This window comes from Pongo abelii, chromosome 2, assembly GCF_028885655.2.
Source record: "Pongo abelii isolate AG06213 chromosome 2, NHGRI_mPonAbe1-v2.0_pri, whole genome shotgun sequence".
Lineage (NCBI taxonomy): Eukaryota > Metazoa > Chordata > Mammalia > Primates > Hominidae > Pongo > Pongo abelii.
Genome location: NC_085928.1, coordinates 151,530,609 through 151,546,225, shown reverse-complemented (window position 1 = coordinate 151,546,225; position 15,617 = coordinate 151,530,609). Strand labels below are relative to the sequence as shown.

Below are 15,617 nucleotides of genomic sequence, written 5' to 3'. Positions count from 1 at the left end.
TTTATAGTTACAGTCTTTTTTTTTTTTTTTTTTTTTTTTTTTTTTTGAGCTAGAGTCTTACTCTGTCACTCCAGATGGAGTGCAGTGGCACAATTACAGCTTGCTGCCGCCTTGACCTCCTGGGCTCAGGTAATCTCCTCACCTCAGCTTCCCAAGTACCTGGGACTACAGGCACACGCCGCCATGCCCAGCTAATTTTTAAATTTTTTTGTAGAGACAGGGTCTCACTTTGTTGCCTAGGCTGGTCTTGAACTCCTAGGCTCAAGCTGTCTTCCTGCCTTGGTCTGAGTCAGTGCTGAGATTACAGGCATGAGCTACCATGCCCGACCTACAGTCAGTCTTAAAGTAATATAGTCCTCCAGCTTTTCTTTACTATTGTGTTGGCTCTTCTGAGTCTTTTACCTTGTCATATAAATTTTAGAATCAGTTTTTTGATAACTACAAAGTAACTTGCAGGATTTTTATTGAGATTGCAATGAATCTGTACATCAAGTTGAGAATAACTGAAATCTTAATAATATTGATTCTTCCTATTCATGAGCATGGAATAGCTCTACATTAATTAGGTCTTGTTTGATTTCTTTTATCAGAGTTTTATGGTTTTCCCCCAGAGATCTTATATATATATATTTATTGGATTTATACCTAAGTATTTCATTGTCGGTGCTAAGGTAAATGGTCTTGTGTTTTTAATTTCAAATATTAATTGTTTATTGCTGGCATATAAGAAGGCAATTAATTGTATGTTAAACCTTATATTCTGTAACCTTGCTATCATTGCTTATCAGTTGCAGGAGAGTTTTTGATTATAAGTGGTATTTTAATTTTCAATTTCTAGTTCTTCTTTGCTAACATATAGGGATATAATTGCTTTCTAATTTCACTGGTTAGGACTTTCAGCACAAGGTTTGATAGAAATGGTGGCAGCAGAAATCCTTGCCTTTTTCCCCATATTAGGAGGAAAGTGTTAAGTCTTTTATTTTTAGGTATTATTTTAGCTGTAGATTTTTTTTATAGCTGCCCTTTTTCAGATTGAGTAAGTTTTCCTTCTGTTCTTGGTTTTCTGGGAGTTTTATACATGAATGGTTTTTGGATTTTGTTAAATGCTTTTTCTGCCCTTGTTGCAATGATTACATGGTGGAGTACTGTTAATATGGCATATTATTACATTGATTGATTTTTATATGTCAAATCAGCCTTGGATTTCCTGGATAAACCTCAGTTATGAGAGAAGTACACAAATTCTCCATTTGGAGAGTATTGGTGATTAGATCCTGTTTTGTATTATTTTTAATCCTTTATAATCTTAGACATGATTCTGGGGATCCCGGGGTCACAGCAAGGAACCAGCTGAAGTTAGAGTCCCTAGAAGATAGATGATCCCCAACTTAACGATGGTTTGACTTAAAAATTTTTGACTTTATGATGGTGCGAAAGTGATACACATTCAGTAGAAACCATACTTTCGAGTACCCATACCACTGTTGTTTTTCACTTTCGGTACAGTATTCAGTAAATTACATGAGCTATTCAACACTTTATTATAAAATAGGCTTTGTGGTAGATGACTTTGCCTAACTGTAGGCTAATGTAAGTATTCTGAGCACCTTAAGGTAGGCTGAGCTAAGCTATAATGTTTGATAGGTTAGGTGTGTTAAATGAATTTCCAACTTACAATATTTTCATCTTACAATGGGTTTATCAGGATGTAACCACATCATACATACCTTCATAGCATCTATACATACATTTATAGTGGCACCAATTGTTTCAGGTTTTATAACATTTTTGAACAAATCTTCACAGCCTGGGAACAGGAATAAAAGAAGCATATTGTGGGCAAAGCATTAGGAGCAGAAGGAATTCAGAGTTCTGCTGAAAGAGTTGCTGGAATGGCTCCCTGTAGGGACCATAATAATGCATTTCTGGTGAGATGCAAATGTGAGAACTGTGCTTTTCTTGATGAGAGTAAGATAAAGTTTAAAGGGAGTAGGAAAGGGAAAAGAGTAGAGAATTGGTATTAGAAATTACTTCAGTGTTTAAAATCTTAAAAATTCAGTAGCTTATATGTTTTAGAGTTTCATGTTTACTTAAGCTGCTAACTTTTACCCGCATTACTTTTTTGGATTTTACTTCACAAATTTAAGCCCCAAAATATCTAGTAAGCCTCTGTTTTATTTTGTATTATTTTGAGTAATAGGTATAAGCAATATTTGGTTGCTATTTCAATAAAAATTCTTTGGCAGGTGTCCGAATCCCAGCGCTTTGAGAGGCCGAGGCAGGCAGATCACTTGAGGTCAGGAGTTCGAGACCAGCCTGGCCAACATGGCGAAACCTCCTCTTTACTAAAAAATACAAAAATTAGCCAGGTATGGGGGTGCACACCTATAATCCCAGCTACTCAGGAGGCTGAGGTGGGAGCATTGCTTGAACGTGGGAGGCAGAGGTTGCAGTGAGCCGAGATTGCGCCACTCTGCTCCAGCCTAGGCGACAGAGTGAGACTCTGTCTCAAACACACACACACACACACACACACACACACACAGAGTGAATGGTTCTAGCTTTCCTCTTTTTTTGGTTTAGGATAACTAAAATTACACGCCTGTAATTCCAGCACTTTGGGAGGCTGAGGAGGGTAGATCACTGGAGCTCAGGACTTTGAGACCGGCGTGGGCAACACAAAACCCCATTTCTACAAAAAGCACAAAAATTAACCAGGCATGGTGGCCTGTGCCTGTGCAGTCCCAGCTCCTTGCTCCTTGGGTGGCTGAGCTGGGACAATTGCTTGAGCCTGGGAGGCAGAGGTTGCAGTGAGCTGAGATCACACCATTGCACTCTAGCCTGGGTGACAGAGTGAGACCCTGTCTCAAAAAAAAAAAAAAAATCTTAATGATCTGAAAACAGAATTCCATTCTGCAAATAATTTTATTTATTGACCAGTTCATCCCAGTGAGTTGCTTTACCTGAAATACCTTTACCATCTGATCCTTTTTCTTGTTTGTATTTTTCCTGTTTATCTTCAGATACATTTTATTTAAATTAATAGTGGTTAGTTTGTTACCATATTAAATACTTAGATACTAGAATTCAATAAGAACTACCTTTTAAAAATGAAAATCAGAGGAGTTCCTGATTTAAAACAAAAAATAAAGGAAAATATTAAAGTGTTTTTAAAGAGACTAAGGTTACCACATCTTTTATCTTCCTGTTAACTACTTTTGCAACATATATTGTTGTGATTAGGTAGAATTATACAACTTTGCTCTGTTTCTTTGATTGCGTATTGGAAACTCTTATTATCCCTTTTTTCAGTGACGTTGTTTTACATTGGATAACATCCAGTGACACTTGTGTATTCTTTACATCCTTTAGTGAGTCCATTTGGGACCATTTACATATGAAAAGCAGCATGACTGACATTGCAGACATGTAAATCACAAATCTAAAGGAATTAGAGAAGATGAAAACATTATTTATCAATAAGGTCCTCAGTCTCCCAAATGAACAAAGTAGGCACTTGAGTAATAATTTGAAAAAAGTGATTCATCTTTTTTCTACTCCCTGATTAATAAAGGTGATATTTTCTTAGTATGCTTGGAGGTTGGGAATACTGTAAGTCAGTAGTTCTTGAATTGTATCAAGCATGAGAGTCACCTAGAGGGTATGTTATAAAGATTACCAGGCATCACCTCCAGAGTTCTGATACAGTAGGTCTGGGGTGGGACCTGAAAATTGGTATTGCTAACAAGTTCTCAGGAGAAGCTGATGTTTACTAGCACTGGACCATACTTTAAGTACTACTGGTGGCCAGGCATGGTCATCTCAGCATTTGGGAGGCCGAGGTGGACAGATTGCTTGAGCCCAGGAGTTTGAGACCAGCCTGGCCAACATGGTAAAACCCATGTCTATAAAAATACAAAAATTACCTGGATGTGGTGGCACATGTCTGTTGTCCCAGCTACTTGGGTAGCTGAGGCACAAGAATCATTTGAACCCAGGAGGCAAAGGTTGCAGTGACCCAAGATTGCACCACTGCACTCCGGCCTGGGCGACAGAGTAAGACTCTGTCTCAAAACAAGAAAAAAACCAAAAACCAAAAAACTACTGGTATATGGTAGGGTATATGAAAGTGGAGAATGAGCAATAAGTAGGATCAGCCTGATTTTCCTGCCTAAGGTTTTCATTCAATTCAGAAAATGTTTTTGGTTTTGTTTTTGTTTTTGTTTTTAGTACCTGCTATGTGTCTAATACTACGATGTCATCAAGCTTTACATGTCTTAGACTTTTCGACAGTGGATCTTTTGCTTTATTGAGAGGCTTCACCAACTAAGGAGCAGTGTCTAAAATAAAAGACTAGTAAAGAAAGAAAGTTATTCATTTTGTTGCTTTTTCAACCCTCTGTTTTTATGCTAGGCAATATTTTACCCTTTACCAATTTTAATGTGCAAACATTATTTCTGGCAATTCCACCTCTAGGTAGCTATCCTAAGGAAATAACTTTGAACAATTGATTAATGTAAACACAGACAGAGATGTTTATCATAGATGTTTATTATAAAGAGCAGAAAAGTAGCTCCTACACTGAAGTCTGTGGTTTTGCAATTACTAAATAAACTGTGTATGTATGTATATGATAGCTAATTTTGTAGCTGTAAAGTTTTGCTTATGAAGAGAAGCATTTTAAAGTTAAAAATGCTTGATATACAATAATTATTTTATGTAAGCATATTTTAATAAAATTTAACAGCTCAAATTTAAGTGAAATTGTATTTTAGGTTCTTAACTATGTGAGATTTATTTATAGAGAAAAATGAGGAAATGTAACAAATTACTTTTTACAAAGTATCTTTAGAATGTGAGATTATGATTGACTGTTACTATATATTCTCCTCTATTTGTAACATATCCATAACTGGATATTACTTTTATAATTAAAATATTCATGTTTTATATTTACATATTATTTCAAGTTTTATTTACACACATATATTAGTGTACAGCTCAGTGAAGTTTTATAAGCCAGCGCTCATATCTAGAAGCAGAATATAACCAGCACCCTAGAAGCATGCCTTGTGCTCTATTTCAAGGATAACTGCTATCATGACTTCTAAAAGCACAGATTATTTTCTCCTGTTTTTGTACTTTATATAAATGTAATCATACAGTATTTATTCTTTTGTGACTGGCTTCTCTTGCTTAAGAAGATGTTGTGAGATCAAGCTTAGTAATCGTAGTTCATCCTTTCTCATTGCTATGTAATACTCCATTGTGTGAATAAACCATTATTTATTCACTTTAATGTTATTGGGCATTTGGGTAGGTAATTTTAAGTTTGGGAATATTATGATTAGTTATGTCATAAATATTTTAGTCCATGTCCTTTGGTGAACACTTGTGCATATTTCTACAGGGCATATACCTAGGATTGGAACTGTTTGGTTGGGGTTCAGTTTTAGTAGATACTCCCAGATGATTTTTCTCAAAGTGGTTATACCAGTTCACACTCCCACTGGCAACAGGTGAGGATTTCTGTTGCTCCACATCCTTGCCAATACCTAACGTGTGTTAGTCAGGCTTCTCCAAAGAATCAGAACCGCTGTCTCTCCTATTGGTTTTTTATGACTATATGTATATATACACACACACACACAGAGACACACACACACACATATATATTTTTTATATATATATAATATATATATGTATATATACAGCTGACCCTTGAACAACGCAGTGGTTGGGGCACTGACCTCCCTGTGCAGTCAAAAATCTGTGTGTAATTTTAACTAGTAATAGCTCACTGTTGGCCAAAAGCCTTACCCATAACATAAATAGTTAAGTAACCCATATTTTGTATGTTATAGATTGTGTACTGTATTCTTACAATAAAGTAAGCCAGAGAAAGTAAAATGTTATTAAGAAGATCTTAAGGAAGAGAAAAATATGTGTACCATTCATTAAGTGTAAGTGGTTTGTCATAAAGGTCTTTATTCTTGTCATGTTAATGAAGAGTAGGCTGAGAAGGAGTAGGAAGAGGAGGGGTGGATTTTGCCGTCTCGGGTGGCAGAGGCAGAAGAAAATCTGTGTATAAGTGTACCTGCACAGTTTGAACCTGTTATTCAAGGATCAACTCTGTGTGTGTGTGTGTGTGTGTGTGTGTGTGTGTGTGTGTGTAGAGAGAGAGAGAGAAATTGATTGATTATAGGGATTGGCTCATACAGTTATGTAGGTCAAGAAGTCCTGTGACCTGCTGTCTGCAACCTGGAGAACCAGGAAAGCTGGTGATGTCATTCAGTCTGAGTCTGAAGGCTGAGAATCACGGGAGCCAGTGGCACAAGTCCCAGCTCAAGTCTGAAGGGCTGAGAACTAGAGGGGCTGATGGTACAAGTCCCAATTCTAGGCCAGAGGCCTCAGAACCAGTATGCCAATGTTCACAGACAGGAAAAGATGAATGTCCAGCTCAAACAGAAGCAGATACTCCCTTCTGTTGCCTTTTTGTTCTATTTGGGCCCTCAACAGGGTGGATGATGCCCCCTTCCATTGGAGAGGGTGATTTTCTTTATTCACTCTACTGATTCAAATGCTAGTCTCTTCCGGAAACATCTCATAGACCACCCAGAAACAATGTTTTATCAGCTATGTGGGCATCCTTTAGCTCAGTCAAGTTGACACAAAAGTTAACCATCACAGTATTTTTCATCTGTTTTCTTATACTTAGTGTGATGAGTGTGCAGTGGTAATATATGGTAGCTTTAATTTGTATTTCCCCGATGATTAATGAATTGAGAGCCTTTCCTATATTTTTGGTTGTAAATTATGCTAAAACGTTGTTGTAGTTTGCAGCTCAGTATCAGATATATTTTAGCTTTATTTCGAGGAACTTAATTATAGGAAGTATTTTACAAAATATATCAAAGGATATTATAACTTGATCCAAGGTTATGAGTATGAAACTTAAAAATAGCATACATTTAATTTTTAAAGTAAGTCTCAAGTGTTAATGTCCTGTAATATGATACCTAATGAGATTTAGTTTGAGTTGAATTATATTTTTATGATTGAATGTTATTTTCCTGTTGGCTTCAGCTATAAAAATTAAAGACGTTCTCATATGAAAATTGTTCAGTAGACGGAGTTGAAATTTTTTGCCAAAGACAAATAAGTAAGTTGATAACCAGTCTCTGTTGGCTGTTGTCATCAGGAACACTGCTAGACTCAAGTAAGATAATATTTGTAAAGAACTACCCAGATGTTTGTGTTACTTTTAGAGCTTTAAAATCTTTGAAATGTTCTTAACATCTTGGTTTTCTTTCTGTTTTATCCACTGGTACCTTACTCTAACCCTCCATGTGTAGTTCTCAGAATTTATTCCATTCTTGCTATTGTCTGAGTTTTTAGAACAAGGTGGAAGGCACAGAACAACCCAAAAACTGCCCCCCTCCACACACACATTTTTATATATTTAAGTATAATTTAAATAAATAAATACAGAATGCTGCTAACCTCATTGGCATTTTAAGATCATATTGTAATGGCAGGCTATTGAGACAATATGGGACTTGTACCTAGCATAGTGCCTGTCTCACAGGAGCTCACTGTATATTTGTTGAGTGGATAAGACAATGAAAAAATTCTACTGTTGGGTTTTTCTCTTTTTAGGTTTTGTTAGGAGCTTCCATTTGTTGTCCCCTGCCTGCCAGTTTTGGATCTTTAATTTTAAAAAGAGTATTTAAGATGGATATGAGAAAGTTACTATTATGCTGGGCACAGTGGCTCATGCCTATAATCCTAATGCTTTGGGAGGCTGAAGTGGAAGGATCACTTGAGGCAAGGAGTTCAGGAAAGTTTCTGTTAGTAAAATTTTCAAGGTGGAACTTTCTCTCAAGATAACCTCATACAGACAAGTCAGAGAGAGAACAGTAAAATTGTAAAATGACTGGAAAATAAATATACATTTTAGTCATTTTTTTATGTGGTACTTATTTTGGGAGAATCTAATTATTCAAGTACTCATTAAAATAAAAAGCAAAGTTAATGTTATCTTTATATTATTTAAGATGTATCCATGAGATAAAATAAATTCTACAATATATGTTGGATTACTTATGAACAAAGAGAACTAGAAAAAACATGTTTTAAGAAAGAAGGTAAATGAAAGAAGTTCCAAATAGAAGGAAAGAAAGCTGGAGAGGGGCCGGACACAGTTGCTCAAGCCTGTAATCCCAGCACTTTGGGAGGCCGAGGCAGTCAGATCACCTGAGATCAGGAGTTTTTGAGACCAGCCTGGCCAACATGGCAAAACCCCATCTCTACTAAAAAGACAAAAAAATTAGCTGGGCATGGTGGCCGACGCTGGTAGTCCCAGCTACTCAGGAGGCTGAGGCAGGAGAATCGCTGGAACCTGGGAGGCAGAGATTGCAGTGAGCCGAGATTGCACCATGCACTCCACCCTGGGCGACAGAGCAAGACTGTCTCAAAAAAAAAAGAAAGAAAGCTGGAGAGAACAGTGACACTTGTGTCTCAGTAGCATCTGTTATCCTAGATGATGTTAAAGAGTTCTGTTGAATGTTTTTTTTCACAACTCTCTTCTACTCTGAATTATAAAATGTAATAGTGTGGTATTAGAAAAGACAGCTAATCCTTTAGAAGTTGGTCGTATATTATTTTGACCATTGGTCATTGATTGTTTTACTGGCCAGTTTGTGAAGCTTTTCTTGATTTTTTTTTTTTTTTTAATTCCAGATCTTTAGACCTCACTATGAAAAAACCCACTTGTTAGGAAACATTGATACAGTCATTGGAAAATCTTAACCATATGTGGTAGAATGGCCACAAGCAAATGCATGAGGCTTAGGCCTGAAACTTTAGGGCTTTGTTTGATACTTGTACCAATTTATATAGAATTGATCAAAGCATATCTATGACTGCTACTGATTACCATAGAAAAATAGCTGAGTAACTGTTGCTTTATTCTGTAATATCAATGTGTATAATAAAAAATAAATTTTGTTCATTGCCTCCAGTTCTGGCACACAGTTCCTAAAGCCCTTTCAATCTCCAAAGTAATGAGTGTCTTTTGTACTTTAATGAGAAGATTGTTGACTGGGGTCCCGTAGATAGCTTTAGGATGGGGGCTGGTGCCAGAAAGACCAAGGATTGAAACTTTCAACCCCACCTCTGACTTCGAGCAGGGAGAGAGGGCCTGGAGATTCAGATAATTACCAATGGCCGTGATTTAATCAATCGTGCTTACATAAAGAAACCTCTATAAAACCCCATAAATGACAGTTTGGAGAGCTTCTGGGTTGGTGGACACAGTGAGGTACTGGGAGGGTGGCGTGCTTGGAGGTGGCATGGAAGCTCTGTGCACCCACCCCCTACCCCTACCCCATTGCCCTGTCCTATGTTTCTCTTCGATTTGGCTGTTGCCTTCCTGAGTTGTAGTAGCCTTTTAAACAAACCAGTAATAGTAAGTAAAGTGCTTTACTGAGTTCTGTGTCATTCTAGCAAATTATTAAATCTGAGGTGGGGTCATGGGAACCCTCAAATTTGTAGTCTGTAGGCAGAAATGGGAGTAGCCTGGGTATGTTATCTGTGGCTAGCAGCTGTGGCAGGCAGTCTTATGGGACTGAGCTCTTAGTCTGTGAGGTCTGGGCTAACTCCAGGTAGTTACTATCAGAATTGTATTGAATTGTTGGACACCTAATTGGTGTCTGAAGAATTGGAGAATTAGTTGGTGTGATTTAAAAAACAACAACAACAACAAAAAAACCCAAACATTTGGTGTCAGAAGTGTTGTGAGTAAAAACAGTTCGTTATCAGGTACTTAAATTCAAAGATGGTCTAGATTTTATTTGTATGATCACTGGCTTCTCTCTTTTAATATCGAGCGTTAGTTATCAAGGTAATTTTTAAATGACTTGGACATTTAAAAAATAGAATAAAATACTAATTTACAAATAAACAAGGGTTAAATCAGGCTGTATAAATTAGTGGAGTTGTAAGCCATTTAAGGCAATATCCTTATCTCCATTTGTGTGAAATTTGAGTGTGGAATCTTCTAAGATAATTGTGACTATTTTGTAGGCCATAAGGAGAAAAGTGACATCTGGTATATCTGGACCATAGACCTTAAAGGATTCTAACACAAACACCTACCAAGCTTGATTGGTATTGAACTGGCCTGGGGAAAAGTATGTCATAATAGCAGAAACTCTGTGATGGTATGGATGGAGAACTTTATAAAACCAAGGAACTGAATCCGGGCACCGTGGTCAAAGAGGAAAACTTCTAGCGTCTCCCTGTAGCCATACATAATTCTATAGGTATTACCATTCCCTCTCAACTTATTCTGTATTATTAGGGAAATAAAGTCTTTCTCTAGCATTTTTCTCTTCTCATAATATAGTTTGAAATGCAGTCACTTTTACTTAAACTTATCTTTTGGAATAAAATAATTTATGGAATTCATAGCACTCAGATTGTTTCACCAGACTACTTGTAGAAATTCTGGATTAGTTGATTAACCACAGTTCATAGCTTCCCAGTTGCACATTATCCTTAGGTTTCAAAAATTCCTTTCTGAATAAGAGATACAAAACAACCCACCCAGGAACAAATTATTTTGTTGGTTGGCAGAGCATTATCATTCTTAGCACCCATGAAATTGAGCTAAGAACCAGAGCTAATCCAAGATTTTAGAGTTGTCTTAGCTCTGCTAATTTTCTTTATTATTTTGCTTGTATTTTCATTTTCACACAACTCTCTCAAGTGATTAAGCTGCACTTAAGTATTTTTTAAAATTTTGTCTTTAAAAAGGTTCTTACTGTTTTGTTTCAGAAAGGACATGCTATAGCTAATACACTTTTTGTAATCTTATGGTGGCCATGGAAATGTGCCATTCAGACCTCCTGCTGGTGGGAGGCACAAATGACTGACAGTCCCAGCTGTGGTCCCTCTGGATCCACCACCTCATTCTTGCTGAGGTCACACTGATGGTGACTCCACATGGCCAGTGAATGAATGACTGTAGGCCTGTTCATAAGAAACACAGTTCTCCTCTAATCAGCAGGGCATTACTTCCTATTACTGCATAATAGTTACTCTAAAATTTAACAGCTTAAAACAAACATTCATCTCACATGGTTTCTGAGGATCAGGAATCTGGGAGTGGCTTATGTAGGTATTTCTGCCTCAGGGTCCCTCATGAGGTTGTAGTCAAGCAGTTGGGCAGGGCTGTAGTCATCTGCAGGCTGGACTAGGGCTGGAAGATGTCCTTCCAGGATGGCTCACGTATTCATACATGGATATTGGCAAGAGCCTACAGTTCCTTGCTGACTGCTGTTGACTTCAGATCCTTGTCACATGGTTGTCTCCACAGGACAGCAAATAACATACTTTTTCAGGGTCTAGATTTGTTGGGGACAAGTAAGAGTAGTTTGGTTTTTGTCTTAGGTATCATTTATTCTGAGATGCTTTTTCTAAACATCACTCCCACCAAGGGTTGCCAGATATAGCAAGTAGAGGACAATATTTGGAACATACTTCTACTAAAAAATTATTCATTGTTCATCTAAAATTCAAATTTAACTAGGTGTCTTATATTTTATCTGATAGCCTTTCTGGGTTTAGTTTGTCTTCTCAGTGCACCTGTGGTACCCTGTGCTATCCTGTTTCTATATTTACTGCACTATATTTTAATTGTCTATTTAGTTGCCAGTATCTTCCCACTAGGGTGAAACTTCTCCATGGGAATAAACTTTCTTGTTTTTTTGTTTTTTTGTTTTTTTTTAATTCACTTTTGTATCCCCAGTGCCAAGCACTGTGCTTGACCTATAATAGGTACTCAATAGCCAGGCATGGTGGCTCACGCCTGTAATCCCAGCACTTTGGGAGGCCGAGGTGGGCGGATCATGAGGTTAGGAGTTCGAGACCAGCCTGACCAACATGGTGAAACCCCATCTCTACTAAAAATACAAAAATTAGCCGAGTGTGGTGGCACGTACCTGTAATCCCAGCTACTCAGGAGGCTGAGGCAGGAGAATCGCTTGAACCTGGGAGGCGGAGGTTGTAGTGAGCCGAGATTGTGCCACTGCACTCCAGCCTGGGCAACAGAGTGAGACTCTGTCTCAAAAAAAAAAAAAAAAAAATGTACTCAATAAATGCATGTGGCTTTCCAAGAATGAAAACACTTGGTCTTATAATTGCATGCACTTTTCTCCTCCACCTTTTCTTGATTGTCATGATGAATCTCAGTAGAATGCTAATGCAGTGAAAGGGCTAGTAATTCCAAGATTCAGGAACTTGTGTTATCACTTTATATATAAGCTTCAGGTTCCCTTCTGGTAGCTGGAGATAATATCTGTTTCCTCTTGGAAGCAGGAAAAAAAATGATAAAGCCTACTATTTTCTAGGCTTGTACTAGCTTCAATAATTGGCAGCTGGGCTTTATGTAATGGTAATAGGTTTTAAGGACATGGAATCAAATAGGTCTGAGTTTAAATGTTAGCCTTGTCACATACTAAAGGTGACTTCTTGGGCAAATTTGTCATGTTTCAAAATGTCGATTTTCTTATCTCTAAAATGGGAGTGATCATGCACTTTCATAAGGGCTATTGTGAGGATTAAATGACAAAACAAGTGACCTTGCCTAGCAGAGTGCCTGTTTTTGGCACATGGTAGGTACACAGCAAATCCCTAATGAAGCTTCCTGGGGCTACCATATGTCCCGTGAGAGATTCTGTCTTTTGATTGATAGGCATTTATAATTCCACCAATTGTAGATTCTCATCCAAGTACATATACCAAATATCTGAACCTATGTTTTATCTCTTACTGAGATGGATTACTATGGCCACAACACACCAGAAGAATAAAATTAACCTGTCTTATGATAATCTAAAATAGCTCATTTCTCTTATATGTAGATGAACAATTCAATGCTTGTTGAATCCCATTCCCAGTGATGAGGAGAGTGACTGCATTGCAGGATCAAAAGTGGATGTTTTTATGATTGTTGTCTGCCACAAACTAGTTATCTCTGTGATGACTTTTCCAGTATCTCCTGCTTAAAATCTGGATCAGAAAGCTCATGAGGTTCTACTTTCTCAGTCTTTGGCTCTTCTGAAAATCAGGTTCAAGTATAACTTTTGGCCCTTCATGTCTCTGGAGATTTCTGTCCTTAATAGTCTTACATGCATTAGAATTGTTGATTGTACCATCTCTTATGTCCCTAACACTGTCTTTCCCCACTTGATCCATGCTTTTTAGTTTCATGAATAAGAAAAGTGAATCTCATAAAGGTAAAATGACTTACTGCAGACCACACACAGTCAGCTGGGATTTGAACCTAGGTATGTTGACTTCATTGCAATATGCATACCACATGCCAGTTGTTTCAGTGGATGAGAATTATGAAACCTGTGCATTGATATACAAACACGAGGTGCTAATATTGTGAAGTGCCACCCCGAGATACATGATAACCCCTATAGCAGAGGGTTTATAGTTGATTTAAGGAGAACCGATACATAAATAAATAACAAAACATAGTGTCAATGACTCATATAGGCAAAACCAGCTACTAAAGTCATAATTATTTTTAGCCATATAGAATATTTTCTGATATTTTATTAATCTCATTTTGTGTCTGGATTCTTGTACTTAGCATAATGTTTTCAAGATTCATTCATGTTGTGTGAATCAGTAGTTCTTTTCTATTACTGAATAGTATTCTATTATATGATATACCCCCATTTGTATATCCAGTCATGGGTTGATGAACATTTTTGTTGTTTCACTTGTGGACCATTATTAATAAAACTGCTGTGAACATTCAAATACAAGCTTATGTGTTGACATAAGTTTTCATCTCTCTAAGGTAAATACCTAGAAGTGGAATTGCTGGGTCATATGGTAAGTGTATATTTAACTTTATAAGCAATTACCAAACATGTTTCCCAAAGTGTTTGTACAAGTTGGCATTCCCATCAGCAATGTGTATAAGAGTTCTAGTGCCCTGTGTCCTTGCCAACACTTGGTATGGTCATTTTTTTTTTTCTATTTTAGTGATTCAAGTCAGTTTGGTGCTCAGTGTGGTTTTAATTTGTATTTCCCTAATGACTAATGATATTATGAATCTTTTCATGTGCTTACTTGCCATCAGTATATCTTCTTTGGTTACACAAGTGTTTAAATCTTTTGCAGATTTTTTATTGAGTTGTTTGTCTTGTTATTGTCTTATTCATGTTACAAGTCCTTTATCACATGTATATTTTGCAAACATTTTCTCCCAGGCTATCATGTGTCTTTTTCTTCTCTTAACTTTTTAAAGACTTTTCCAATATCTCCTGCTTAAAATCCAGATCAGAAAGCTCATGAGGTTCTACTTTCTCAGTCTTAACTTTTTAAAGTTAAGAGATTTTGAAGAGCAGACATGTTTTATATCTTGATACGTCAGTCTGTTTATGTTGCTATAAAGGACTCATGAGGCAGGATAATTTATAAAGAAAAGAAATTTATTTTAGCTCATGGTTCTGCAGGCTGTACAGGAAGCATGGTGCCAGCATCTACTTCTGGTGAGGGCCTTGGGAAGCCTACAGTCATAGCAGAAGGCAAAGGAGAGTCAGCAAGTCACGTGGCAAGAGAGGGAGCAAGAGAGATGGAGGGAGGTGCCATACTGTTTTAAACAACCAGCTCTCATGTGAATTACTCATTACCATAGGGAGAACGCCAAGCCATTCATGAGGGATCCTCCCCCATGACCAAAACACCCCCATCAGGCCCCACCTCCAACATTGAGGGTTACATTTCAGCATGAGATTTGGAGCAGACAAACATCTAAACTGTATCACTTAATGTGCAGTTTTTCAATTTAAAAAGATAGTTTGTGGTTCTTTGTATCCTATTTAAGAAATCTGGGCTGGGTGCGGTGGCTCACGCCTGTAATCCCAGCACTTTGGGAGGCTGAGGCAAGTGGATCACGAGGCCAGGAGATCGAGACCATCCTGGCTAACACGGTGAAACCCCGCCTCTACTAAAAATACAAAAAATAGCCGGGCGTAGTGGCAGGCGCCTGTAGTCCCAGCTACTAGGGAGGCTGAGGCAGGAGAATGGCGTGAACCCGGGAGGCGAAGCTTGCAGTGAGCTGAGATCATGCCACTGCACTCCAGCCTGGGCGACAGAGCAAGACTCCATCTCAAAAAAAAAAAAAAAGAAAAGAAAAGGGAAATCTAAGCCAGGCAGGGTGGCTCGAGCCTAGTAGTTCCAGCTACTTGGGAGGAGGAAGTGGGAGAATCCCTTGAGCCCAGGAGTTAGAGACAAGCCTCGGCAACATAGTGAAACCCCGTCTCAGAAAAAAAAGAGGAAAGAAAAGAAATTTTTGCCTAAGCCAATAATACTAAGGTTTTTTTTTTTTTTTTTTTGAGACAGAGTCTCGCTCAGTCGCCCAGGCTGATCTCCGCTCGATCTCCACTCACTGCAAGCTCTGCCTCCTGGGTTCACGCCATTCTCCTGCTTCAGCTTCCTGAGTAGCTGGGACTACAGGCGCCCGCCACCACGCCCAGCTAATTTTTTTGTATTTTTTTTTAGTAGAGACGGGGTTTCACCGTGTTAGCCAG

At 37.9% G+C, this 15,617-nt stretch overlaps 1 protein-coding gene across 26 annotated transcripts in view; it reads left to right on the top strand.

Moving 5' to 3' along the window:
- Positions 1-15,617, top strand: part of TFDP2 (transcription factor Dp-2) — a 205,487-nt gene that overhangs the window by 83,550 nt on the left and 106,320 nt on the right. For 3 of the 26 annotated variants that reach the window (XM_063722251.1, XM_063722250.1, XM_054552792.2), the window contains exon 1: positions 13,885-13,914. The exons of 22 other annotated variants lie outside the window; for them this stretch is intronic. The gene's annotated coding sequence lies outside the window, so the exon portion shown is untranslated. Of the gene's footprint in view, positions 1-13,879; positions 13,915-15,617 lie in introns of those variants that run through there. One more of the 26 variants, XM_054552784.2, reaches the window with a different exon arrangement.